The 24,251-nt window shown below is 40.0% G+C and overlaps 9 non-coding genes across 9 annotated transcripts; 4 read left to right on the forward strand and 5 right to left on the reverse strand.

The window, feature by feature from the left end:
• Window positions 1-77: 77 nt before the first annotated feature.
• Window positions 78-151, forward strand: trnai-aau (transfer RNA isoleucine (anticodon AAU)). The gene has a single exon. It is a non-coding gene; the product is annotated as a tRNA-Ile (tRNA).
• A 170-nt stretch (window positions 152-321) lies between these two features.
• On the reverse strand, window positions 322-403 carry trnas-uga (transfer RNA serine (anticodon UGA)). Its single transcript has one exon. It is a non-coding gene; the product is annotated as a tRNA-Ser (tRNA).
• Window positions 404-2,574: 2,171 nt separating this feature from the next.
• Window positions 2,575-2,796, forward strand: LOC117395661 (small nucleolar RNA U3). Its single transcript, XR_004543594.2, has one exon. It is a non-coding gene; the product is annotated as a small nucleolar RNA U3 (small nucleolar RNA).
• A 6,794-nt stretch (window positions 2,797-9,590) lies between these two features.
• trnal-cag (transfer RNA leucine (anticodon CAG)) lies at window positions 9,591-9,672 on the forward strand. The gene has a single exon. It is a non-coding gene; the product is annotated as a tRNA-Leu (tRNA).
• Window positions 9,673-12,510: 2,838 nt separating this feature from the next.
• LOC117418716 (small nucleolar RNA U3) lies at window positions 12,511-12,726 on the forward strand. The gene has a single exon (XR_004546873.2). It is a non-coding gene; the product is annotated as a small nucleolar RNA U3 (small nucleolar RNA).
• Window positions 12,727-18,525: 5,799 nt separating this feature from the next.
• On the reverse strand, window positions 18,526-18,598 carry trnav-uac (transfer RNA valine (anticodon UAC)). Its single transcript has one exon. It is a non-coding gene; the product is annotated as a tRNA-Val (tRNA).
• A 1,728-nt stretch (window positions 18,599-20,326) lies between these two features.
• Window positions 20,327-20,398, reverse strand: trnaw-cca (transfer RNA tryptophan (anticodon CCA)). Its single transcript has one exon. It is a non-coding gene; the product is annotated as a tRNA-Trp (tRNA).
• A 1,105-nt stretch (window positions 20,399-21,503) lies between these two features.
• trnal-caa (transfer RNA leucine (anticodon CAA)) lies at window positions 21,504-21,614 on the reverse strand. Its single transcript has 2 exons — window positions 21,577-21,614; window positions 21,504-21,549 (listed from the first exon to the last, which is right to left on the reverse strand). It is a non-coding gene; the product is annotated as a tRNA-Leu (tRNA).
• Window positions 21,615-21,961: 347 nt separating this feature from the next.
• trnak-cuu (transfer RNA lysine (anticodon CUU)) lies at window positions 21,962-22,034 on the reverse strand. The gene has a single exon. It is a non-coding gene; the product is annotated as a tRNA-Lys (tRNA).
• Window positions 22,035-24,251: the final 2,217 nt, after the last annotated feature.

A 24,251-nucleotide genomic window follows, 5' to 3' on the forward strand; every position in this document is an offset into this window, starting at 1 on the left:
AGAACATCTTAGTAGAACAATCATAATGTCCGCAGGACTTATTTTCCTCGGCTTCTAGTAACAAGCTTTGAGTGTGTGGCCGGTTAGCTCAGTTGGTTAGAGCGTGGTGCTAATGACGCCAAGGTCGCGGGTTCGATCCCCGTACGGGCCATGGCTTTTCTTCTTTAAAGAAACCACAGCATTTGTAATGGTGGCAAAATGAACATTCTTTAACAAAAGGAACCGAAGCGATATGAACTACAACCAGTAATATTTCAGACTTCCTGAGCTTTAAACATGTATTAACAATGAACACATACAATCAATTAAAAACAAAGCTTACGTAGTCGGCAGGATTCGAACCTGCGCGGGGAAACCCCAATGGATTTCAAGTCCATCGCCTTAACCACTCGGCCACGACTACATGCTCGCACGGTTAGTTGTGAAAATATCCAAAAGAAGTAAATGGCTCCCGCAGTAATGCTGTAGATGGCAGTAAAGGCTAACTAATGAACCCAAGTCAAAAGCCTTTGTTGAAACTCTGTCAGATTTGTACAAGGCAAGCACACGTGGGAAAAGTAAATACAATATAATTTCTGTTAGCGTTCATAATAATGAATACATCTTTATTTCAAAATACGTAGCTATTTAACTGATCTTTTCAAAACTCCCCCATCCACAAAAACAAAGTAGTTATTTATTTCAACTGAAAAACTGACTTGCTTCATTGCTGCTGCCAGATCACTCGAGCACGTTCTGGCTAGCGTGAGCGGACTAAGCAGATAACAAGATCTACAAAATATCACATGCCAATAAAACTTACCATAATTATGTTCATTTTATTATTATTTATTTAGCAGACGCCTTTATCCGTGGCGACTTACAGAGACTAGGGTGTGTGAACTATGCATCAGCTGTAGAGTCACTTACATTTACATCTCACCCGAAAAACGGAGCACAAGGAGGTTAAGTGACTTGCTCAGGGTCACACAATGAGTCAGTGGCTGAGGTGGGATTTGTACCGGGGGACCTCCTGGTTACAAGCCCTTTATCTTTAACCACTGGACCACACAGCCTCCTATAACAAAATCAGACCCCAGATAGGACTTGAAACCACAATCCATGGCTTAGAAAGCCAGTGCCTTATCCATTAGGCCACAAGGGCTGACACAAAACGCACATTTGGTAGTAATAAAGAAAGTGGGTCAATAGTATCGTGGTTTAATACATCTCCAAGCCATCGTTGGTGTTCAAACACAGCAGAGTGTTACATTGGGAAAGGACCGTACTTGTCAGTACGTATTTGACATTCATGTGGGAAGATTTAAGATTGTGAAGAAGTTTAAATATGATGCGTATTTGCGCATTGGGAACCTTACATAATTAGGTTTTTGATTAATGCCACTTTCTTACGGACAGTAATCAAGGTGACGATACAAGACCAGAGCCAATAAAGCAGTTATTTTCCTGTCCTTTCATTACCATATTCTAGTGTGCTTGTTCAGAATATGCGTGAATCGTGAAAACGTCTTGCGAATATGAGAACAAAGCCAGCATTCACTTTATTGATCACCATGTGGATTAACCGCTATTGGAACACAGATGATTGTGTTAAAGATGTTAATAGACTTTTAATGTACACGTTTTAGAGCTAAACGTTTGTTGAGACAGTTCAAGCGCTGTAGCAGTGTTTAACTATTTCCTGGATGTTTGCCTTTTGGTTTTACTCTGGAAAAAGTAATAATAATAATAAAAAGTAGGCAAAACCATTTTTTGAGAAAACGCATTTGGGAGAAAAACTAACAGTTTGGAAACACTTTTGCAAAGGCATTGGATTCTATTGTGGTGTTTCCGAACTGTTGAACGTTTCTCATTACATGCAGGTTTACTGGCTTGACAAAAAGGCGATTGACGAAAAGAATGCTGTCTCGATAGCAAAATCGCGTCAAGCTGAAATAGCTCATTTGGGAGAGCGTTAGACTGTAACGGTCCCTGCTTCGATACCGGGTTTTTGTAAACAGCACGACTAGGGTTATTTGTTCTTAATTAATTTTTTGAATTAAAAAAACAGCAAATTTTTTCTTTAGTGTAATTGGAGGAAATAAAAACGTATTATAGTGCCATTTTCTAATGCGATAAAGAAATGCAAAAAGCATCATCTCTGCGTGGGCTTGAAACACCAAAATTTCGATTAACAGCCGAACGTGCTAACCGATTATGGTGTTTTATTAGATAACACCCTGGGAGCTCAACAGAACAGTGTGTATGCATAGAGCTAAAATGGAAACCAAATATATACGATTCAAATGGGAATCGTATTCAGATTTTAAGCACAAATTTGATAGACTTCACAGTGCAAAGGAGGAAGGCAGACAATGCAAATGAGGCAACTGGCTCCTACATTTTAAATCATACGAGAAACTTGAACCCAATTAAGCTTTTAACCGCCTGCAGTTTGGAATGAGTTTGAAATGTTGTTGTAACACCTCACTGGGCAACAGCAATTGCATTATATGAAAGTTCCTGTTAATTTCTCAGCGGCACAGCTACCGGTGCCACTCTGAGTTGGAGGTAGACGGTCGGCCACTTGCCCATAAAACAATACTTTCCGGGATCATTTCTATAGTGATTTGCCAGCGAAATGTGTTTATAAATTGTTTGGACTCGCTATCCACGAGGAAGAGTGAGAGTGTTCGTTTTTGAGCGTGAAGGGGACAGCGAGTGTTTTTTTTTTTTTTTGGCCAACTGCTCCCTGTTATTGATGACCGCTCCAGTGTTCCTTAGGGGGCTGGAGGAAGCGGACACGTTCTGAGTGGGTATCTTGCCTAAAGGTACGCAAGACGAACTACAGTTGCAAAGCACTGCTGCTTTTTCGATGCTTGATTAAAACTATCAATCTGACTGAAAACACGGATCACATTAATTGTGATCTGTTTGATACCAATAGGCTTACGTGACAGGTATTGTGTATAGACAATGTCATATACACAGAAATGAACACGGACAGTGTTTTTTAAGGGCTGACTCATTTTAATGTTCGAGAGATCTAGGTGTACTGGACAAATATACTGGATTTTTTCCATGTCGTAATTGTGCCGCCTGTGATAATGCGTTTGAAACTAGAGATAATGTGATATAATGTCTGTTACTGGCGGATAGTTTACAAATGTACTTGTGACAGGGTGGCTTTTTAATTTATTTTTGTACCAAGGTATTTTTGTTGACTCCAAGAACCTTTCCTACTTCCCTTCATGTCTGAATGTGTGTGTGCTTGTGATATGCATGATTAATGAATTCTGACTTACCATTTCCCCTATTTTCCCCAAATCACTGCAGTGTATCCCCATTCTTGGAGAACAACACAAGCAAAGAGAAAATATCATTAAAAAACCAAAGTTTGTATTATTCATACCTGTGTATAAAAATCCTTGTTGCTGGTAGTAGCTGATCAGCAGTGTATAAAAGATGGCCGCCAGTGATACCTCAGCATATAAAGATGGCTGATAGTGCCACATCAGCAGAAACAAAATGGTTGCTGAGGTTAAAGGTCATAGCTAATATTTAAAAGTGCACTTTTCTTTATGTTGTTGTCTTATATATGTGTATGGTTAACCTTATGTGTGTGGATCTGGACAAAATATTTTTTTTGATGATGCTAATGAAGCATTTTTGCATCTGTATTTATTTATTTTTTTTTTTAATTGAGAGCTGTATCTTTAAATGAGAGTTGCCTTATGGGAAATTGATTCTGTATATAAAGGCCTTGGAATGCTCAGGGGGGGAGATCTAACCTTGAAGGTGGGTGCTGGAGAGACTCATGGCGTATTACTGTCTCTTGTGTTTCTTTTGTTTCATATAAATAAATCGTTTTTTTTACAATTTAATTCTGGCGTTTTTAACATCCTTTTTGGCAAGCCAAACCCAGTCACTCGGCCCGGTGACATATGGTGTCAGAAGCGGGGTTTTGCGGCTTGGGTGTTGCAAACATGAACACCATGATTTACCAGAATGCATAAAACGAGAGAATGGAGACAAAGGCCAAAAACGAGAAAGACAGTGGAAAAAATATCAACCAGACTTCCAACACCCCAAAAGAAAGAAGACCGCTGGAGTAAAGTGGTACATCATCTTAAACAGATGGCAGATGAGGATACGATGGAGGAGGGAGCAGAGGGAGTTATAACAGGTGCCAGACCCAAAACAACTCCTACCTTGCAAGTCCAGACCAGGTCCCAAAAGACTAATTTTCCAGCAACCAGAGTTTCTGAACCAGCAGCTGAACTGTCAGGTGGCCTACCGGAAGATATAGGGTCACTGTTAAAATGGCTGGCGATTCAGCAGGTGGAGACTGAAAAAAGACGACAGGAGGATGAGAAACGCCGGGTGGAGGAATTCCAGAGGTTCCGTGAAGAACAGCAGTTCCGAGAGCTGAAACTGCTTAAGGAGCAGCTTCAGAGAGAAGAACAGCAGCGCCAAGATTGGACAGACATGCTGAAAGCTCTGAAAGAAGCAGAATCTCACCAAGTGCCGGTCTGGAAGGATCCCAAGCTGGTTAGGCTGATGCCAGATGATGACATTGAGGCATATTTGACTACTTTTGAGAGAGTAGCACAGTCATGTCAGTGGCCACAGGAACAGTGGGTGTTGCGGCTTGCACCAAACTTAACAGGGAAGGCCCAGAAAGCCTACAGTGGAATGGACATTCAAGATGCCAAAAACTAAGCCAAAGTAAAGGATACCATATTGAAAAGATATGATATTAACTCAAACATATCGGCAGAGGTTCCGCAAATTCCGCTACAGAGATGCAGAGAGTCCTTGCGAGGTTTGCAATCGTCTGAAGGAGCTCTTCAATAAATGGATCAAACCTGAAACTCGGACTACAGTGCAGATGACGGAGATCCTCGTCTTGGAGCAGTTTTTGACAGTCCTTCCCGATGACTTACAGACCTGGGTTAAAGAGCACCGTCTCGAGACCTTGGAGAAAGCCATCTCTCTAGCAGAGGATTACACTTTGGCTCGGAAGGAATCGGATCGATGGCGACCTATGGTAAGACCCATCCAAAATACTGTTTTTTTGGAAAGAAAAGTAGTTGATCAGAGGGTACGGGAAGAGGGGACTCATGAGAGACTGTGTTATAATTGTGGTAAATCTGGATACCGTTTTTGCCCAAAGAACCAGACTTCTTTTAAAGGGAAACCAGATGACCTGTCCTTATTGGCAGGGAACTTTATGTTTAAAACTGTGACATTAGATGGAAAATCAATAGAAGGCTTAGTAGACTCTGGAAGTCGCCAGACTTTGGTTAAAACTAACCTGCTCAGGAACAAAAAAACAGTAGGGGTCAGGAACAAAAAAACAGTAGGGGTCACCCCTATCACTTGTGTCCATGGGGATATCCTGTGACAAATGTAAAGATGAAGATTAATGAGCAGGAGTTACAGATGAAGGTGGGGTTGGTTAAAAACCTACCCTACCCAGTAATACTGGGTCAAGACATTCCCATCTTTACTGACTTGCTGAATAATCCTCAGGCGAGACCTTCTGTTGTTTCAGTTATCACACGCAGTCAGTCTCGTGCATGTAAAGACTCAGACCTGGAAGAGGATGAACTTTTTCCCTTTTCTCCAGATATCTTTGAGGGAGGTGGGAAAAAACATCTCACAAAGGGAGAAAAGAAAAGGGCTAAAAGGTTGAGATCCGCAGGATTACCATTAAGACAGGAAATAAAAAGGTGGACATTGCTAAGCATCAACAAGAGGACACTACACTAACAAGTCTGTACAAGGGTCTTTATGATGGTGATGTTGAAAATGTTAAATTCCCTTTTTACACGGTACAACATGAGATATTGTATAGAAATTGTGAACATCCCAAAACTGGGAAAAGGGTAAAACAGCTGTTGGTCCCAAAGCCTTTTAGAAAGGACATTTTGAAGGTTGCCCACCAAATTCCTCTAGCTGGTCACATGGAGAGAGACAAAACACTGGAAAAAATTTTACAAAGATTCTTTTGGCCAAACGTCCATCAGGATGTGGCAGAGTATTGTCAGTCCTGTCCAGAATGTAAATTGGTTGCACCTGATCTGCTCAGAAACAGACACAAATTGATCTCTATTCCAGTTGTAGACAGCCCTTTTGAGAGGATTGCTATGGATATTGTGGGTCCATTAATATGCAGCTCCAAGGGTAACAAGTATATTTTGGTAATAAGCGATTACATGACCAGGTATCCAGAAGCAGTACCTCCAAGAAGTGCTACAGCTAAAAGAATTGCAGATGAGTTAGTCAAATTGTTCAGTCGTGTGGGAATACCCAAAGAAATACTGACTGATCAGGGCACTAATTTTACATCATCTTTGTTAAAGGAGTTATATCACCTCCTGGGTATCACTGCAATAAGAACCAGTCCCTATCATCCTCAAACGGATGGGTTGGTTGAAAGAATGAATCAGACCCTAAAACGTATGTTAAAGAAATAGTACAGTCAGAGCCTAAAGAGTGGGACAGAATGCTGCCATATCTTCTTTTTGCATATCGAGAGGTTCCCCAGGCCTCAACAGGGTTCTCACCCTTTCTGCTATATGGACGACAGCCTTGAGGCCCATTAGACCTCATTAAAGAGAGTTGGGAGGGGCAAACTGCTGATTCCACCAACATAATTGATTACATCGTAAATATGAGGGAAAAGCTTGCTAACTTTGCAAAATTGGCAAAAGAGAATGTAATGGAAGCCCAAATCAAGCAGGGGAGCTGGTATAACAAACATGCCAAAGAAAGACAGCTCAAGGTGGGGAGTAAAGTTTTGTTGTTGTTGCCTACCACAGAGAATAAGTTAATGGCAAGGTGGCAGGGTCCCTTTACTGTGCTCAGACAAATAGGTCCTGTAGATTATGAAATTGCTCTATCTGAACGAAAGAAAAATATTTTTTCACATTAACCTATTAAAACCTTGGTTTGATAGGGCACAAAGTAATCTTTCTCTCACTATCCTGCCTGAGCTAGGTAAGGCTATGGCAGAAGAGGCCTATTCTAGACTAAAAGATCCTGAAACCAAGTGTGATATCCCGAGGGGTTGTAATTTGTCAATAGATCAGCATGCTGATCTGGATAAATTGTTGGAAATGTTTGAGAATGTTTTCATAGGTCTGCCTGGCAAGACCGATGTAATTCAGCATGTGATTGATACTGAACAGCATGTCCCTATCAGACAAAGACCATATCGAGTTCCAGAGAAACTAAAAGCTAAAGTGGCAGAGGAAATAGAGCAAATGCTAGCTTTAGGGGTAATTGAGCCATCAACCAGTCCGTGGTGCTCACCAGTAGTCATTGTACCCAAGAAGGATGGGCAAATTAGGTTTTGCATCGACTTTCGAAAATTGAATGCAATATCCAAATTTGATACTTACCAGATGCCAAGAGTAGATGAGCTGCTAGATCTGTTAGGTGGTGCTAAGTTTATAACCACTTTAGATTTAACCAAAGGTTATTGGCAAATTCCCTTAGAGGAAGGTTCTAGAAGTAAGACTGCTTTTTCTACTTCCCATGGCCTCTATCAGTTCCGCACAATGCCTTTTGGTTTACATGTGGCACCAGCAACGTTTCAACGTCTGATGGACCGGCTACTACAAGATCATCTAGGCTACGCTGCTGCATACCTTGATGATGTAATTATTTATAGTCCAGACTGGGAGAGTCACCTGAAACATATAGAACTAGTGGTGAGGGAAATAGCTAAAGCAGGTTTGACCATCAATCCTCAAAAGTGTGTATTGGGCAGCTCTGAGACAAAGTATCTGGGATACATAGTGGGGAATGGACAGGTGAAGCCAGAGGTGTCAAAGGTGGAAGCAGTAGCAGAGGCAGCCATACCGACCACAAAGAAGTCAGATCTTTCCTTGGGTTAGCTGGCTACTACCGTAGATTTATCCCAAAGTTTTCACAAAATGCAGCACCTTTGACTGAGTTAATCAAGAAGTCCAAAAATAACCAGGTAAATTGGACAGATGAATGTCAAGTAGGGTTTGAGACACTGAAAAAGGCACTATGTTCTGAACCTGTGTTAACTAGCCCTGATTTTACCAAACCCTTCATTGTGCAAACAGATGCATCGGAGGTGGGTTTAGGAGCAGTACTATGTCAAGGAACTGGAGGGGAGGAATATCCAATCCTTTACATAAGTCGGAAACTATTCCCCCGAGAAACGTGATACAGTACAATTGAGAAGGAGTGCCTGGCAATCAAATGGGCCTTGGAGACTTTAAGGTACTACCTCTTAGGCAGTACATTCACACTGGTTACTGATCACCATCCACTTACTTGGATCAATAGGATATAAAGACAAAAATGCCCGCATAGCTAGGTGGTATCTAGCATTACAACCATATCACTTCCAGGTGAACCACAGAGCGGGAAGTAAGCATCAGAATGCAGACCACCTCTCAAGGTATGGATTTGAGGTGGGTCAGGAAAAAGAAATGTCGGAAACTATGGTTCCCTCTTAAGGGGAAGGGTATGTGACAGGGTGGCTTTTTAATTTATTTTTGTACCAAGGTATTTTTGTTGACTCCAAGAACCTTTCCTACTTCCCTTCATGTCTGAATGTGTGTGTGCTTGTGATATGCATGATTAATGAATTCTGACTTACCATTTCCCCTATTTTCCCCAAATCACTGCAGTGTATCCCCATTCTTGGAGAACAACACAAGCAAAGAGAAAATATCATTAAAAAACCAAAGTTTGTATTATTCATACCTGTGTATAAAAATCCTTGTTGCTGGTAGTAGCTGATCAGCAGTGTATAAAAGATGGCCGCCAGTGATACCTCAGCATATAAAGATGGCTGATAGTGCCACATCAGCAGAAACAAAATGGTTGCTGAGGTTAAAGGTCATAGCTAATATTTAAAAGTGCACTTTTCTTTATGTTGTTGTCTTATATATGTGTATGGTTAACCTTATGTGTGTGGATCTGGACAAAATATTTTTTTTGATGATGCTAATGAAGCATTTTTGCATCTGTATTTATTTTTATTTTTTTTAATTGAGAGCTGTATCTTTAAATGAGAGTTGCCTTATGGGAAATTCATTCTGTATATAAAGGCCTTGGAATGCTCAGTGGGGGAGTTCTAACCTTGAAGGTGGGTGCTGGAGAGACTCATGGCGTATTACTGTCTCTTGTGTTTCTTTTGTTTCATATAAATAAATCGTTTTTTTTACAATTTAATTCTGGCGTTTTTAACATCCTTTTTGGCAAGCCAAACCCAGTCACTCGGCCCGGTGACAGTACTCAATTATGTTACAACTTTTGTGTCTACGAAACATATCTGTAACATTTATGTAATGCCTGTGTGGTTTTTTCATGAAGTTAATTTGCTAACAGACTGTTCTGATTTGTTTCTAACCGTGAAGCAATCGCTCTGTTTGCCGTATATTTTCTGTCTGTAAGAGGAGTGTCCTTGTGATCACATATAGAATGCGACGAAACAGGTCGCCCTCCTTAATATAAACAGATAAAGAATAAGTTCACGCACACACCAGGTGATTTACTGTAGCGTCAGACATTGGAGGTTCAGCAGTGTACTGCAGTGTTGTGCAAAGTCGTCAGTGTAAGTCAGGATGGCCGAGCGGTCTAAGGCGCTGCGTTCAGGTCGCAGTCTCTCTGGAGGCGTGGGTTCGAATCCCACTTCTGACAAATCTGTTTGTTTATTTATTTCTTAAAACGTCCACCGAATGCTTGGTAATTTGATTTGTTTTTCTTGTTAGTATTCAAATCACAAGGTCGTTAAATGAGAGAAAGTCACCGCAAGCCTGCACCTCACCACATCCTTCACACTGTTAAACTGCCTCATTATGACGAGGCCTCTAATTATGCCTTTCCAATACTTTGAATGTGTTATTGTTCAGTTTAACATGAGAACATCTTGGTAGAACAATCATAATGTCCGCAGGACGTATTTTCCTCGGGTTCTAGTAACACGTGCGTGGAAACCCCAATGGATTTCTAGTCCATCGCCTTAACAACTTGGACACGACTACATGCTCGCACGAGTATTTGTGAAAATATCCAAAAGAAGTAAACGAAACCCGTAGTAATGCTGTAGATGGCAGTATAGGCTAACTAATGAACCGAAGTCAAATGTCTTTGTTGAAACTGTCAGATTTGTACAAGGCAAGCACACGTGGGAAATGTAAATACAATATAATTGTTGTTAACGTTCATAATAATGAATACATCTTTATTTCAAAATACGTAGCTATTTAACTGATCTTTTCAAAAAACACCCCCATCCACAAAAACAAAGTAGTTATTTATTTCAATTGAAAAATTGACTTGCTTCATGGCTGTTGCCAGAGCACTCGAGCACGTTCTGGCTAGCGTGAGCGGACTTAGCAGATAACAAGATCTACAAAATATCACATGCTAATAAAACATACCATAATTATGTTTGTTTTTATTATACATGGCGACTTATAGAGACTAGGGTGTGTGAACTATGCATCAGCTGCAGAGTCACTTACAGTTACATCTCAACCTAAAACGAAGCACAAGAAAGTTAAGTGACTTGCTCAGGGTCACACAATGAGTCAGTGGCTGAGGTGGGATTTGTACCGGGGGACCTCCTGGTTACAAGCCCTTTATCTTTAACCCTTTGCGGTCCATTTATTAATCGCGCGTCAAGCACGCCAGGTCTAATTAATTATTATGCTTGTTAATTATTATTATACCCTTGTTTATTATGGACGCCCATTATCTGATACCTGATACCATGTATGACTATTCATGAAATACGCCTTTTTTTTTTTTTTTTTTTTTCCGACTTGTCTCGGCTCCTGTCGCTACCACTCGGCAATTGAATGGTTTTCTCGGCTTTTTCCGGAGAAAAAACGACTAAACACCCGTTTATTGCGTTGCTATAATGATGTCGGACCCAGTCCGACAAAGGACCTGTGAGGAATAATTGCAATGTCGGACCCAGTCCGACAATGGACCGCAAAGGGTTAACCACTGGACCACGCAGCCTCCTATAACAAAATCACACTTCAGATTTGACTCAAACCCACAATCCCTGGCTTAGGAGGCCAGTGCCTTAGCCATTAGGCCACAAGGGCTGACACGATAAACACAAGAAAGTGGGAACAATAGTATCGTGGTTTAATACATAATATCCAAGCCATCGTTGGTGTTCAAACACAGCAGAGTGTTACATTGGGAAAGGGCCGTACTTGTCAGTACGTATTTGACATTCATGTGGGAAGATTTAAGATTGTGAAGAAGTTTAAATATGCTGCGTATTTGCGCACTGAGAACCTTACATAATTAGGTTTTTGATTAATGCCACTTTCTTACGGACAGTAATCAAGGTGACGATACAAGACCAGAGCCAATAAAGCAGTTATTTTCCTGTCCTTTCATTACCATATTCTAGTGTGCTTGTTCAGAATATGCGTGAATCGTGAAAACGTCTTGTGAATATGTGAACAAAGCCAGCATTCACTTTATTGATCACCATGTGGATTAACTGCTATTTTAAAACAGATGATTGTGTTAAAGATGTTAATAGATTTTTAATGTACACGTTTTAGAGCTAAACGTTTGTTGAGACAGTTCAAGCGCTGTAGCAGTGTTTAACTATTTCCTGGATGTTTGCCTTTTGGTCTTACTCTAGAAAAAGTAATAATAATACTAAAAAGTAGGCAAAACCATTTTTTGAGAAACCGCATTTGGGAGAAAAACTAACAGTTTGGAAACACATTTGCAAAGGCATTGGATTCTATTGTGGTGTTTCTGAACTGTTGAACGTTTCTCATTACATGCAGGTTTACTGGCTTGACAAAAAGGCGATTGAGGAAAAGAATGCTGTCTCGATAGAAAAATCGCATCAAGCTAAAATAGCTCAGTTAGGCGAGCGTTAGACTGTAACGGTTCCTGCTTCGATACCGGGTTTTTGCAAACAGCACGACTAGGGTTTTTTTTTTTATTAATTTTTTGAATTAAAAAAAAACAGCACATTTTTTCTTCAGTGTAATTGGGGGAAATAAAAACGTATTATAGTGCCATTTTCTAATGCGATTAAGAAATGCAAAAAGCATCATCCCTGCGTGGGCTTGAAACACCAGCCTTTCGATTAACAGCCGAACGTGCTAACCGATTATGGTGTTTTATTGGATAACACCCTGGGAGCTCAACAGAACAGTGTGTATGCATATTGCTAAAATGGAAACCAAATATATACGATTCAAATGGGAATCGTATTCAGATTTTAAGCACAAATTTGATAGACTTCATAGTGCAAAGGAGGAAGGCAGACAATGCAAATGAGGCAACAGGCTCCTACTTTTTAAATCATACGAGAAATTTGAACCCAATTAAGCTTTTAACCGCCTGCAGTTTGGAATGAGTTTGAAATGTTGTTGTAACACCTCACTGGGCAACAGCAATTGCATTATATGAAAGCTCCTGTTTATTTGTCAGCGGCACAGCTACCGGTGCCACTCAGAGTTGGAGGGAGACGGTCAGCCACTTGCCCATAAAACAATACTTTCAGGGATCATTTCTATAGTGATTTACCAGCGAAATGCGTTTTTAAAGTGTTTGGACTCGCTATCCACGAGGAAGAGTGAGAGTGTTCGTTTTTGAGCGTGAAGGAGACAGCGAGTGTTGTTTTTTGGCCAACTGCTCCCTGTTATTGATGACTGCTCCAGTGTTCCTTAGGGGGCTGGAGGAAGCAGACACGTTCTGAGTGGGTATCTTACCAAAAGGTACGCAAGACGAACTACAGTTGCAAAGCACTGCTGCTTTTTCGACGATTGATTAAAACTATCAATCTGACTGAAAACACTGATCACATTAATTGTGATCGGTTTGATACCAATAGGCTTACATGACAGGTATTGTGTATAGACAATGTCATATACACAGAAATGAACACGGACAGTGTTTTTTTAAGGGCTGACTCATTTTAATGTTCGAGAGATCTCGGTGTACTGGACAAATATACTGGATTTTTTCCATGTCGTAATTGTGCCGCCTGTGATAATGCGTTTGAAACTAAGAATTTTACAAGCTATACAAAGAAAAAAAAAAAAAAAAATGAGTACAGTATCTCACAAGTGATCACCTGTGCTTCACCTTGTAAAGGTTTTGTTTGAAAGACTAAGGCCAATCTAAGTATCTTTAGAAAGAAAAAAGATTATTAAGAGTAATCTTAAAGAAAGTCTTAACCAAACCAACGGACATAAAAAACCTGAATCCATGGTTCTAAACAAACTATTCTTTAATGCATCTCAGCGGATATATATCTACATGTACCCATATCCACACACTCAATCGAGCAAAACAATGTGTTATGAAAAACAAGCACAGGACAGACCGAGAGAGATATAAATAGATATATTGTTGGGCCCAAAGTCCTTGAGAAGTCCAGCTCCAGGTAAGAAGCAAACAAAAACATAATCCAATACACACAACAAAACAAAGTAACAAAGTAAACAAATCCAGCAATGAAAATTGGTAAAAAGGAATGGTCTCACCACTTTGCTGATGCGGATCCTCTTTTAGCTTTCAGATCATTTCCTGCCAATGGCATAATTTTGTATCCACATGTCGCTTTATCCAGCAATTACAGAGTACATAGGCTTCTTAGAAAATTCAATCAGGAGCACAGGTGCAGAGGCAGCAGGAGGTCACAAAGTAGAAAAAAAACACCCACCTTGATAGATAGACCTGTGCTTTTATACTACCCCTCTTAAAGTTGTATACCCACTTTTTTATAATTCCTAATTGAACAAGTTTGTGACCACTTTGAGAGAATTACATTTCGGATTAAAGTGTCTGGCCAGACTAACTGCAATCAATTAAGTTGCAGATGGGGAGTTTCTTACCGCATTATATGTGGTCGGTGTCACATATCCCCCCCCAAACAAGAGGCACAACTGGGTTTAAAACCAAAGTAGGGTTTTAAGTTAACTACATTTAAGGTGTCACACATCTGATCACCAAACTGCACTCGATAATTAACCGGTCCAAGTCGCTTCATTACTGTAAATGGACCAGTCCATTTGGCGCAAGCTTAGCTGAAAACTTAGAAGCAGCTTCAGATAAAGGGTGTGACCTAACCCAGACCAAACGTAAATATGTAACATTTGAGGAGGGTGATTTGGAGTACTTACTTGGCCTGCCTAGTCTGAGCCTTATCTACATTACTAACCACCTGATGAACTAACTGCTGTTGCCTTTCAAGTAAGTTTTGTCTTAACGACTCTTGCTGGGGAGCTACATTACAAAGCCGATCCAATGGCCCTTTTAATCTTTGCCCCAATGCCCGTTAAGTGGGACTAAATCCTGTGGATTCCTGGCGAGCAGAATTGATGGTGAATCGGAATCAGCAAATCCACTTATCCCATTCTTCATTGTTATTCCCCACATAATAGGCGATAATTGTCTTCACCGTGCGGTTTATAAGTTCTGTGAGGTTGATTTGCAGGTGGTATGCTGTAGTGAGCTTGTTCACAACTCCCCAGGTCTTAAAGATACCTTTCAGGAGTTGACTGGTGAACTGGCTCCCTCTGTCAGACACCAAATAGCGTGGTGTGCCCCATCGAGTAAAGATGTCCCTAATCAGGATGTTAATAATCCGGGGAGTCTTGCCATCTCATAATGGAAAAAACTCAACCCATTTTGAGTAATAATCCACAACTACCACAAGTATGGTGTTACCGCTCTTACTGCAGGGAAATGGGCCCATCAGGTCGATTCTAAGCATTTCTCTCAGTTCGGTAACAGTGCTGGATTGTAACATACCTGCAGGTTTTGTTTTCGATGCCTTATACTGCTGACAGGTCTGGCATTCCTTTGTATGTCTCCAAGTTTCCTTGCGAATCTCTGGCCACCAGGCCACCTCCAGCATTCTGAAAAGTGTCTTTAGCCTGCCCAGATGTCCCCTTAGTGGATTGTTGTTATAGTACTGTAAGAAAGTTGATGTTAACTCAGAGGGGACCACAAGCTGAAACTTGAATTCATCGCCTTTGATTGGTACCCGCCTATATACAACTCCCTGGTGTTCCACATAGGTGATGCGGTCAGGTTTGGTGGTGGTGTTGGAAGATGTTAATGAAGCAAGGATCTCCTGGATGTTCTTATCCCTTGACTGAGCGGCCGCAATTTCGTCAAACAAAACAGGCAAATCCAAGCTGAAGCTCTGTGAATTGCTGGAGTAGACTGCAATAGTGGATGGTCCAGATACTGGAACCTTCGATAAAGCATCAGGAATGGTATTGAGACTTCCTTTATGATACAGCACAGTGAAGTCAAATTGTTGAAGTCTGAGTGTCCATCTAGTGAGCCGGGAGGATGTCTTTGGACAATTGAAGGCCCAGGCTAGAGCTGCATGGTCGGTTACAACTTCAAATTGACCAGACTGCACCCAGCTACCTCCAGAACCTCATCTCTCCCTACACCCCCACTCAACTTCTCCGCTCCTCCTGCACTAGAGGACTGGCTCTACCTCCTCTACGCTCCCCTGCCTCCAGAGCCCGCTCCTTCTCCACCCTCGCTCCGCAGTGGTGGAATGACCTACCTACAGATGTCAGGACCACCCAGTCCCTGACCACATTCCGGCGCCTCCTTAAGACTCACCTCTTCAGACAGCACCTGTAGAACTCCTCTGTTTTTCCTCTGGGACACTATCAACCTCCCTTAAATGCGCTTTATTTGCTCTTATCTGCCCCCTATTTTACTGCATTTAATCCTGTACTTCAGAATACTGTAATCTGCCAAGTGTTTAATCTGTAGTATTTTGTATTTAATCATATCTTGACGTAACTATCACTGTCACTGTTATCTGCTGTATTATTGAATTGTATTTTGTCACACTTGAACTTGCTTGAACCAAAGTCATTGTATTTATCTTGCTCTTATTGTATTACTTGTACTGTAACACTTGAAATGTATTTGCTTACGATTGTAAGTCGCCCTGGATAAGGGATCTCCTAAGAAATAAATAATAATAATAATAATTGTATTCCTTCCAAAAAATAACGCCATTTCTCCACAGCCCAAACGATTGCCAAACACTCCTTCTCTGAAGTGGAATAGTTCTTTTCAGCACTACTGAGGATTCGGGATGAGAAGGCAATAACATGCTCTCCATCATCAAAGTTCTGAGCCATCACTGTGTCACAGGGTGACTTAATGTTTATAACTTATTTTTTTGTTTGTGTGCACTTTTATTCTAGGTATCTTAAAGCACCTTATAAGATTTCTGTATTAGTTGTATATTAAAGGAAATGAAAGTTTAGGAACCATTTGATTGCAAAATACAACCACGTTTATAATATATAAATGTTTTTGGAAGATTTTTACGATATGATTGAATGTTTGTTAATCGTTTTTGCAGCTGCCAGAGGTACACACAGTAAGACTGCACGAGTTATTTGAGAGTTGTTTTGAGCACGTTTTATAAAATGTTCTATTGGTTTGGTATTTAAGTTTGATTTTGCTTTATTTGGAGTGAATTGTATGTATTATATATATATATATTTTTTTATGACAGTATGTACACGTTTTTATTATATTAAATTTGGTCTTACCTTGTGTCTTGGTGTGGGACGGCGCTAGGCTGGGAAGGAGCTGAGAGCGAGTGATGTCACTTCCAGTGGGAGGTTTTAAGCAATTTCCGCAATGATGCTGGGAAATGTAGTTTGTACAAATACTGTTAATGGGTCTTGCCAATTGATTCGCTCTGGATAGTTAAGGGAGGAGTTTGATGGATATAAAAGAGCGGAGATAGAGGCAACGGAGAGAACTGCGAGAGACAGGGAGTGTGCCACAGAAGAGAGCCAGAGAACCAGAGAGACGGCAGAAGAGCGCTGCAAGAGCCACAGGAGTTCCTGAGAGAGCAGAGACGTGGAGAACAGAGGCTGGGATCCAAGAGGAATTTTCAGGACTAAATGTATTAGTAGAACAAGCAGGCTGTACTGGAGAGTGGATTCAGGACTAAAAGAGTGCAGTTTAAAAGTGAAGTAGCCGGACCACTTTTAATGATTAGTACATTGCCTAATAGGGTTTATGACCCGCTTGCTGTTTAGGGACCCTCGTGCACCTTTATATTTTCTCTGCTAGAGTGATACCTGTGTTTTTAAAAGGAGATAAACCCAATATTTGGTATTTGCCTGTAACTTGTAATTTATGGTTCTTGCACCTGTTCTATTGATATAAATATCTATGATAGAGAGTGGCATTTTGGGGTGTTGCATTTTAAATTACCTGTGGCTATAGGTTGTGCTCTTTAAATATATGGATTGGTATAGTTAACTATAAAGAAATATATTTTAATCTCTGTTGGGGTGTTTTGTATACTGCATAATTGTGAGTCACTCAGTGCTGTTGCTTTTTTTTGTCTCCAGGGGGGGTGCCTGCCACATCCAGGGAGGAGCTTGGCACCAGTGTGGGGGGGTCACTAGCTGCACCTTTTCCTGGAGCGGTTGATGAGGATCCAGTGGTGTCTATTGTGACTTTGGCCTGAAAATTATTTCTTTTGTATACTTTTGCACCCTAGCAAAGTAGTGGGTGCTTTTATTATTTTCTTTTGATACTTTGTGCACTAGTAAATTGGTGTGTGCCTTGTGTTTTTTTATTTTTATTTTTGGTAACCCCTGGTACTACCAAAATGGTATTATCATATTTTAATGATTTTATAAGGATAATAAACATTGTTTATTGCGAAATGGTACAACTGTCTGCCTTTCTTGTCATGGTCGATCTGTTCTGAGTTCCAACTGGTCATAATTACGAACCTGTGTTGTGTTTTAGTGTTGCTAGGGTCCTAGTGCCCCATATATTTAGGAACTAGGTGGCGTAGTTGGCTACTGTTTGAATTTAAACCCCAAAAGAGTGTCCCGTGACAAATGCACGGAAACATTCAAATCCAAACACGTCAAAAAACGAAATAGTGCGGAATAGAAATAAAGAAAACTTTGACATGATTTGAACACGCAACCTTCTGATCTAGAGTCAGACGCGCTACCGTTGCGCCACGAAGTCCCGGCATACTACAGGCCTGTTATGCAATGCTAGAGTGCACAGCAAGCATGCCAAACACATTGTAATGCCGATGCTGATACTTGGAAAACACTCGGTATCACCAGGGTTATAGGAAACAGCCGACTCGATACTTGTTCGTAGCCAGCAGGGCTATGAATTTGTCGCAAGTGTGTTTGATTCTCAGCTTTAAAAGTAAAGAAAATATTAAACAACTAGTTTAAATCAGTAAAACTAGTATTTAACTAGGACTCGGCGCGTCTCCTTTGAATGCGCACTGGCACAAATGGGCTTTGATCGTCTAATTACGTGGCAGAATGCAATAATGTATTGGGTTAATTTACCAACAAAAGAAACGTAAACAAACGTGTATGTATTTATTTGTGAATAAACTATCCTGCTTCTACGATGGGACCAGGGATCTTACATCGGCAATCTAATGACAGGCCAACCCCAGAGAGACTTTGTCTTGACCAGGGATTGATATAATTTAAAAACAAACTGCAGTGGTTCCACTGGGGATCGAACCCAGGGCCTTCTGCGTGTAAAGCAGACGTGATAACCACTACACTATGGAACCTTGTCGGAACCTTGTCGGAACTGTGGTGGTGCTCCTACATTATTGTCTACATGCAGCATCTCAAATAATTGCAATCATTTATCAGACCCTTCGGTGTTGTCTTTTTAAGAATTAACCCTGCCAATCCGAACGCAGGCCAACATTCAATCAATTAATCATATACATTTTCTATAGCGCCCCATATGCGCTTCAAAAAATCTATTTGAAAACAAGAAAATATCTAATTGTAAGCCTGGTCGAACAAAAGAAGTCTTCTGTGTAATTTTAAACAAAGAGCGCTTTCCACGATTTTAAGATGCTTTCGAGAGACAGAATATTGGAATTGGCAGCCGAAACTGGGGAATAAAACTGCCTATGATCAAAGTGCGCAGAAAAGTTGCATACTTTGCATAACGTATTTGGGAGAAAAGAAAACGGATCATCTCTGATTTATGACTTTTCCATGGTTTGGCCCGGCCACTGCCGTGTGGCTGGTTAAGACGATGAGTTCAGTTTTTTTTTCTGCTGCTTGTAAATTCAGTTATGCGGCAACAGCAGCAGAGTGGCGCAGCGGAAGCGTGCTGGGCCCATAACCCAGAGGTCGATGGATCGAAACCATCCTCTGCTAGCTTGTTTTTCTTCTGTTTGCAAAGCAGTTTTTCTAAAATATTAACTGAAGGCAAGACTTCGTATTATATTCGCAATCAGGGAAATGTGCACATTACTGGACACATTTAAATCGACAACTGACCTCGAAAACGTTAGGTTTTCTATCAAATTCGTTTCTTTACAAATGAAATTGCTTTCTTTTCTTTTTAAATTGTTCCCAGAAAGACCAAAAGATAAAGCCCTTGGGAATACGTCAATATTGCCAGCTCCTGCATATGTCAGCTCTTGAACTCTCTTAAAAATTGAGCTCTAAAACATTTGCTTTGCAAGTTAATTAACAACCGTAACACTCAATAGCGTTTAATCCATGCGTTAATTAAATTCGGTTATTGATTTGTTCACATATTACAATGCTGTTTTCAGGATTCCCGCATATTCTGAACATGCACAATGTAATATGGCAATGGAATGACAGGGAAACCACTGCTTTTTTCCATCTGGTCGTATTTTGTCACGCTGACTACTATCCATATGAAAGTGCCGCAGTCACCTAAAGGATAAGGCACTAGCCTCCTAAACCAGGGATTGTGGTTTGGTCAATGTTTTATTAAAAACAAACTGTGTGTATTTGTTCTTGGTCTGTGATATGTTTATAGAACTTGGTACTTTACACAAAGTAGTTTTGGCCAAGTAGTTAAGGTGATGGACTTAAAAGATGTTGGAGTTTCCCCGCTCATGTTCACATCCTGCCGACTATGTGCCCCTTTTTATGTTTTCTTTGTTAATTTTTAAAGGTCTGTTAAGCTTTAAGGCATCAATCATTACTTGCTGTACTTTAAGTTTCTTCAAAACGAGTATTTGTAGAGCTGTTTTCAATATAACATGCAAGGAAGTGTTAATATGACTTTATTCCCCAACTATGTCATTGAAGACTGGCCAACATTAATTTGGGAGTCACTTTAATTTATTGTGCAGTATCAAATGATAGATAAAAAAGAATCACAATATAATAAATCTCTGTTTGATCGCTATACAATCGATATGTCGGGTAGGCTAAATTGTTTAAATAAATGCACGGAAACATTCAAATCCAAACACGTTAAAAAACAAAATAGTGCGGAATTGAAACAAAGAAGGCTTTGACCTCGACGTGATTTGAACACGCAACCTTCTGATCTGGAGTCAGACGCGCTACCGTTGCGCCACGAAGTCCCGGCATACTACATGCTTGTTATGCAATGCTAGAGTGCACAGCAAGCATGCCAAACGCATGGTAATGCCGATGCTGATACTTGGAAAACACTCGGTATCACCAGGGTTATAGGAAACAGCCGACTCGATACGTGTTCGTAGCCAGCAGGGCTATGAAGTTGTCGCAAGTGTGTTTGATTCTCAGCTTTAAAAGTAAAGAAAACATTAAACAACTAGTTTAAATCAGTAAAACTAGTATTTAACTAGGATTCTCTCAGCGCGTCTCCTTTGAATGCGCACTGGCACAAATGGGCGATTTCAAAAAACCCTTGAAATCACCAGAGCCTTCCTCCTCCTGAATACTATGTAGGTGGGCGGGGACTGAAACCTCCCCCGGCTAGAAAGATTGGTCACATACTGGTAGAAACTCAGAAAAAAGACAACATCACGCCTACAATTGCTCACTTGTTAAAATCAATAAGCAAATTTCAAATTGGTCATTGCTAATGCTAAAGCAATTTAAGAACACTTTAAATACGGCTTGACTAATATAAAAATATAGTAATTTGATTTGCACTACGCAGGACAATATTGATCTTAAATAAAAACATTACATCTGAAAATAACTTGTGCTTACCCCCACTTACAAGGAAGCTGTCAACCTTTGTATTCGTCCTCATAACGTGTTAGAAAATGTAAACAGCAGTTGGAGAATACCGAAGTCGATCATCCTAGCATGTTAAACGAGGGCATTTCTCATGTAAGCTACTTCCACTAATAGATCGTTTATACTGTTCTCAATGGTCCGCATCCCAGCCTGAGACCACGATCCAGTGGCAGTCGGAGATATTTTTCAAAGTAATATGTTATTTGAAATATTAAAACAATCTTTAGTTAAATAACACATGTTTCTACACAAAATATTTTTCAGTGACTTCGACAAGTAGCCAGTTTACTACAAAAATGCAATCTGTGTTAGGAACGCTATTTTAGCCCGATTTAAAATGGAAATTAAAATGGTATTGAGTGCTGGCAAGAGTCTGGTATCAGCTGTTGATTTCCTTGAAACAATCTTTTATAGTAAAATGAACAAATTTATTCATTTAAAAAATAAGTAAAAGTGAACTGTCAGAAGTGGGATTTGAACACACGCCTCCATTCGGAGACCAGAACACACAATTCTTTGGAAAGACAGCGTCCTTGAGTCTGGCGCCTTAGACCACTCGGCCATTCTGACAAGCTGCGTTTGCTTTCGTAGAAAACCGCATTATTTCATTTCAGCACAGACTAGGGTTGTCTATTGTATCAAGGCCCGATTGGGTTTATTACGCACATACTAACTTGCTCCATGAATGATTTAATGACAAGTGTAAAAAAAGAAACAGATTGAAGCCAACCCACGAAAGTAAGATTCTTTATTTCAATATCGGTATAGCTTTAAAGGATGCACGCATTTTACAATAGCAATTGCTATATGACAATGACCAATAAGTAATTGTGTTGCAATACTTTATACAATGTGAACAGAATCAGACATTGCTCCGTTGCCTCGAAGAAACATCTACAATTTGTATTTAAAAAGGACGCCCAACGTGGGGCTCGAACCCACGACCCTGAGATTAAGAGTCTCATGCTCTACCGACTGAGCTAGCCGGGCTGACGGGAGAAAGTTTCTTTCTTTGAGGCGGGGTGAGAGAGGAAGTACCGACAGGTGCGTGGGACCTGAGATTCGGTGTGCTGCTGCTGTAGATGAGTGTTCTGGAGACGCGCTGTTTCTGTGTCTGCGGTGTTACAGCCGTGTGAGTATATTCCAAAAGTAAAGTGTTGGATAATTCGAGAGCTAGTCTGTTGAATAAAGCTCTGAGACGTGTGGTTAAATCCCGGTCTCATCAATTTTGTTTTGTTAGATTAAAAGTGTTCCAGCAGCAGGTAAATGTCCCCACACCTTTTGGTTCTGTTTACTTATGCTACACCGCTGCTAAACCTGAACGTTGCAGCTAACGATCCCTAATACTGTTAAAACTTGTGTGTATTAACAATCTGGCTTTTGTTGTTGAACCCTTGCTGGGAAGAGCTGTTTCCAATCACCTAGCACTCTTAAAGAAAAGTGTAATCGCTGCTATATGTTGGTCTAATACCCCATGCTTTTAAAATGTGTCTATTGGCTGGCTTTATTCAATTTCCCCTCCTTGTTTTTAGTACAACTTGAATACATTTTATTGTTAGTTATTTGAACTGATTTATGTGAATCATGGATCATTGTAATAAAGCTTTGTGAATTGTTATTCTGTTGTCATTCCTATTCTAAAACTTTTAATTAATTTTTAGTAGTGTCGGTATTAGGACTCTCACTGGGTGTCACTGGGTGTGGCTGCTACAATCCCATATAGAATGCGACAAAACAGGTCGCACTCCTTCATATAAACAGAAAAAGAATAAGTACACGCACACACGAGTTGATTTACTGCAGCGTCAGACATCGGAGGTTCAGCAGTGTACTGTGTAACCCCCATGCTTCCTGTTTCCAAATATGGGTATCAGTGAGTCTGTTTCTTTAACACGACCCCCCCTTCTGTGCCCGCAATAAACACGTGCACAGTCAGTTGCCTGCATGTTAATTTCCAATGTGCAAACGAGTGCTAGAGCTACCGTCCTAGGAATACATCTGAAATTTCTATATGCTGTATCTTCACTGTCCTGCATTGCTATTATATTTTATTAATAGGTAAGCGATTTCTCCTTACTTTGATTTTTTTATTGATTAAAAATAGCAGGATTTGCTGTAATAAAGCTTTAAGCAAAACTTTAAATAAATAAATAAGTAGTGTGGCCGCCATGTGGATGATTCTGTTCAATACAGCTTTGCAAATAAATATTTGAAGCGGCTATATTCTAATACTTATAAAAGAATAATATATTTTTTTTATAATTGAGTGATTTCTGTTATTTACAGAGGCAGTTGTGTTTCCCATTTTACTAGGTAAATAGAAAAAAAAGAGAATATTGTTTATTCATTCGTCCGCCATTTTGACTGAACTGCAGTTAAATATAGTTCAAAACTTGAACGGTTTATAATATGTGTTTAAGATGTTCCAAATATACATTTGTCATTTATATAGTACCTTTGTATTGTATGGTTACTAAAAAATATATATATATATATATACACTTTAAATAAGTTTCCTTTTAATTAATGCACCACGTGTGTATTGTGTTTTACACAGTCAGTTGCCTGCATGTTAATTTCCAATGTGCAAACGAGTGCTAGAGCTACCGTCCTAGGAATACATCTGAAATTTCTATATGCTGTATCTTCACTGTCCTGCATTGCTATTATATTTTATTAATAGTTCGTGGAGACCGGAGATTACGAAGTGTGGAGGACTCGATCCATTGCATCTACCGAGACGGCTTGTAATATTGAAGCGGGACTGTACAGTTCAGCAGAAGGACTTGTTTTTTTTTCTATATTTAAGTCCTTCGGAGGTACTTTAGTCGTTGTGCACAACTGATAGAAACATTTTGTTTTATTCTATATTTTTTTTATTTCCAATGTTTTTTTTTTTTTTTACTGTGAACAATATTGTAACAATTTTAATTGCTACATATATATTACTTTTATAAACATTTTATTTTCATAAAGCATATTTGTTTTTGCTGAGTGATTCTTTATAATAAAGTAACCTGGTATAAATATATTAAGGCAACTGTATAACGTAAAGTACATTTTCTTAAGAAGGGTATACGCAGCATTAGAGAGAGATCTCCAGAATTCACATATATTTTCCCTGAACTTAATTCTCAATGTGACTCATTGTAATAGTGGGTTACATAAGTAGAAAAATGTGGCGCCCAAAACGCGGGGCTGCGCCCC

The sequence above is a fragment of the Acipenser ruthenus genome, chromosome 32 (genome assembly GCF_902713425.1).
Source record: "Acipenser ruthenus chromosome 32, fAciRut3.2 maternal haplotype, whole genome shotgun sequence".
Lineage (NCBI taxonomy): Eukaryota > Metazoa > Chordata > Actinopteri > Acipenseriformes > Acipenseridae > Acipenser > Acipenser ruthenus.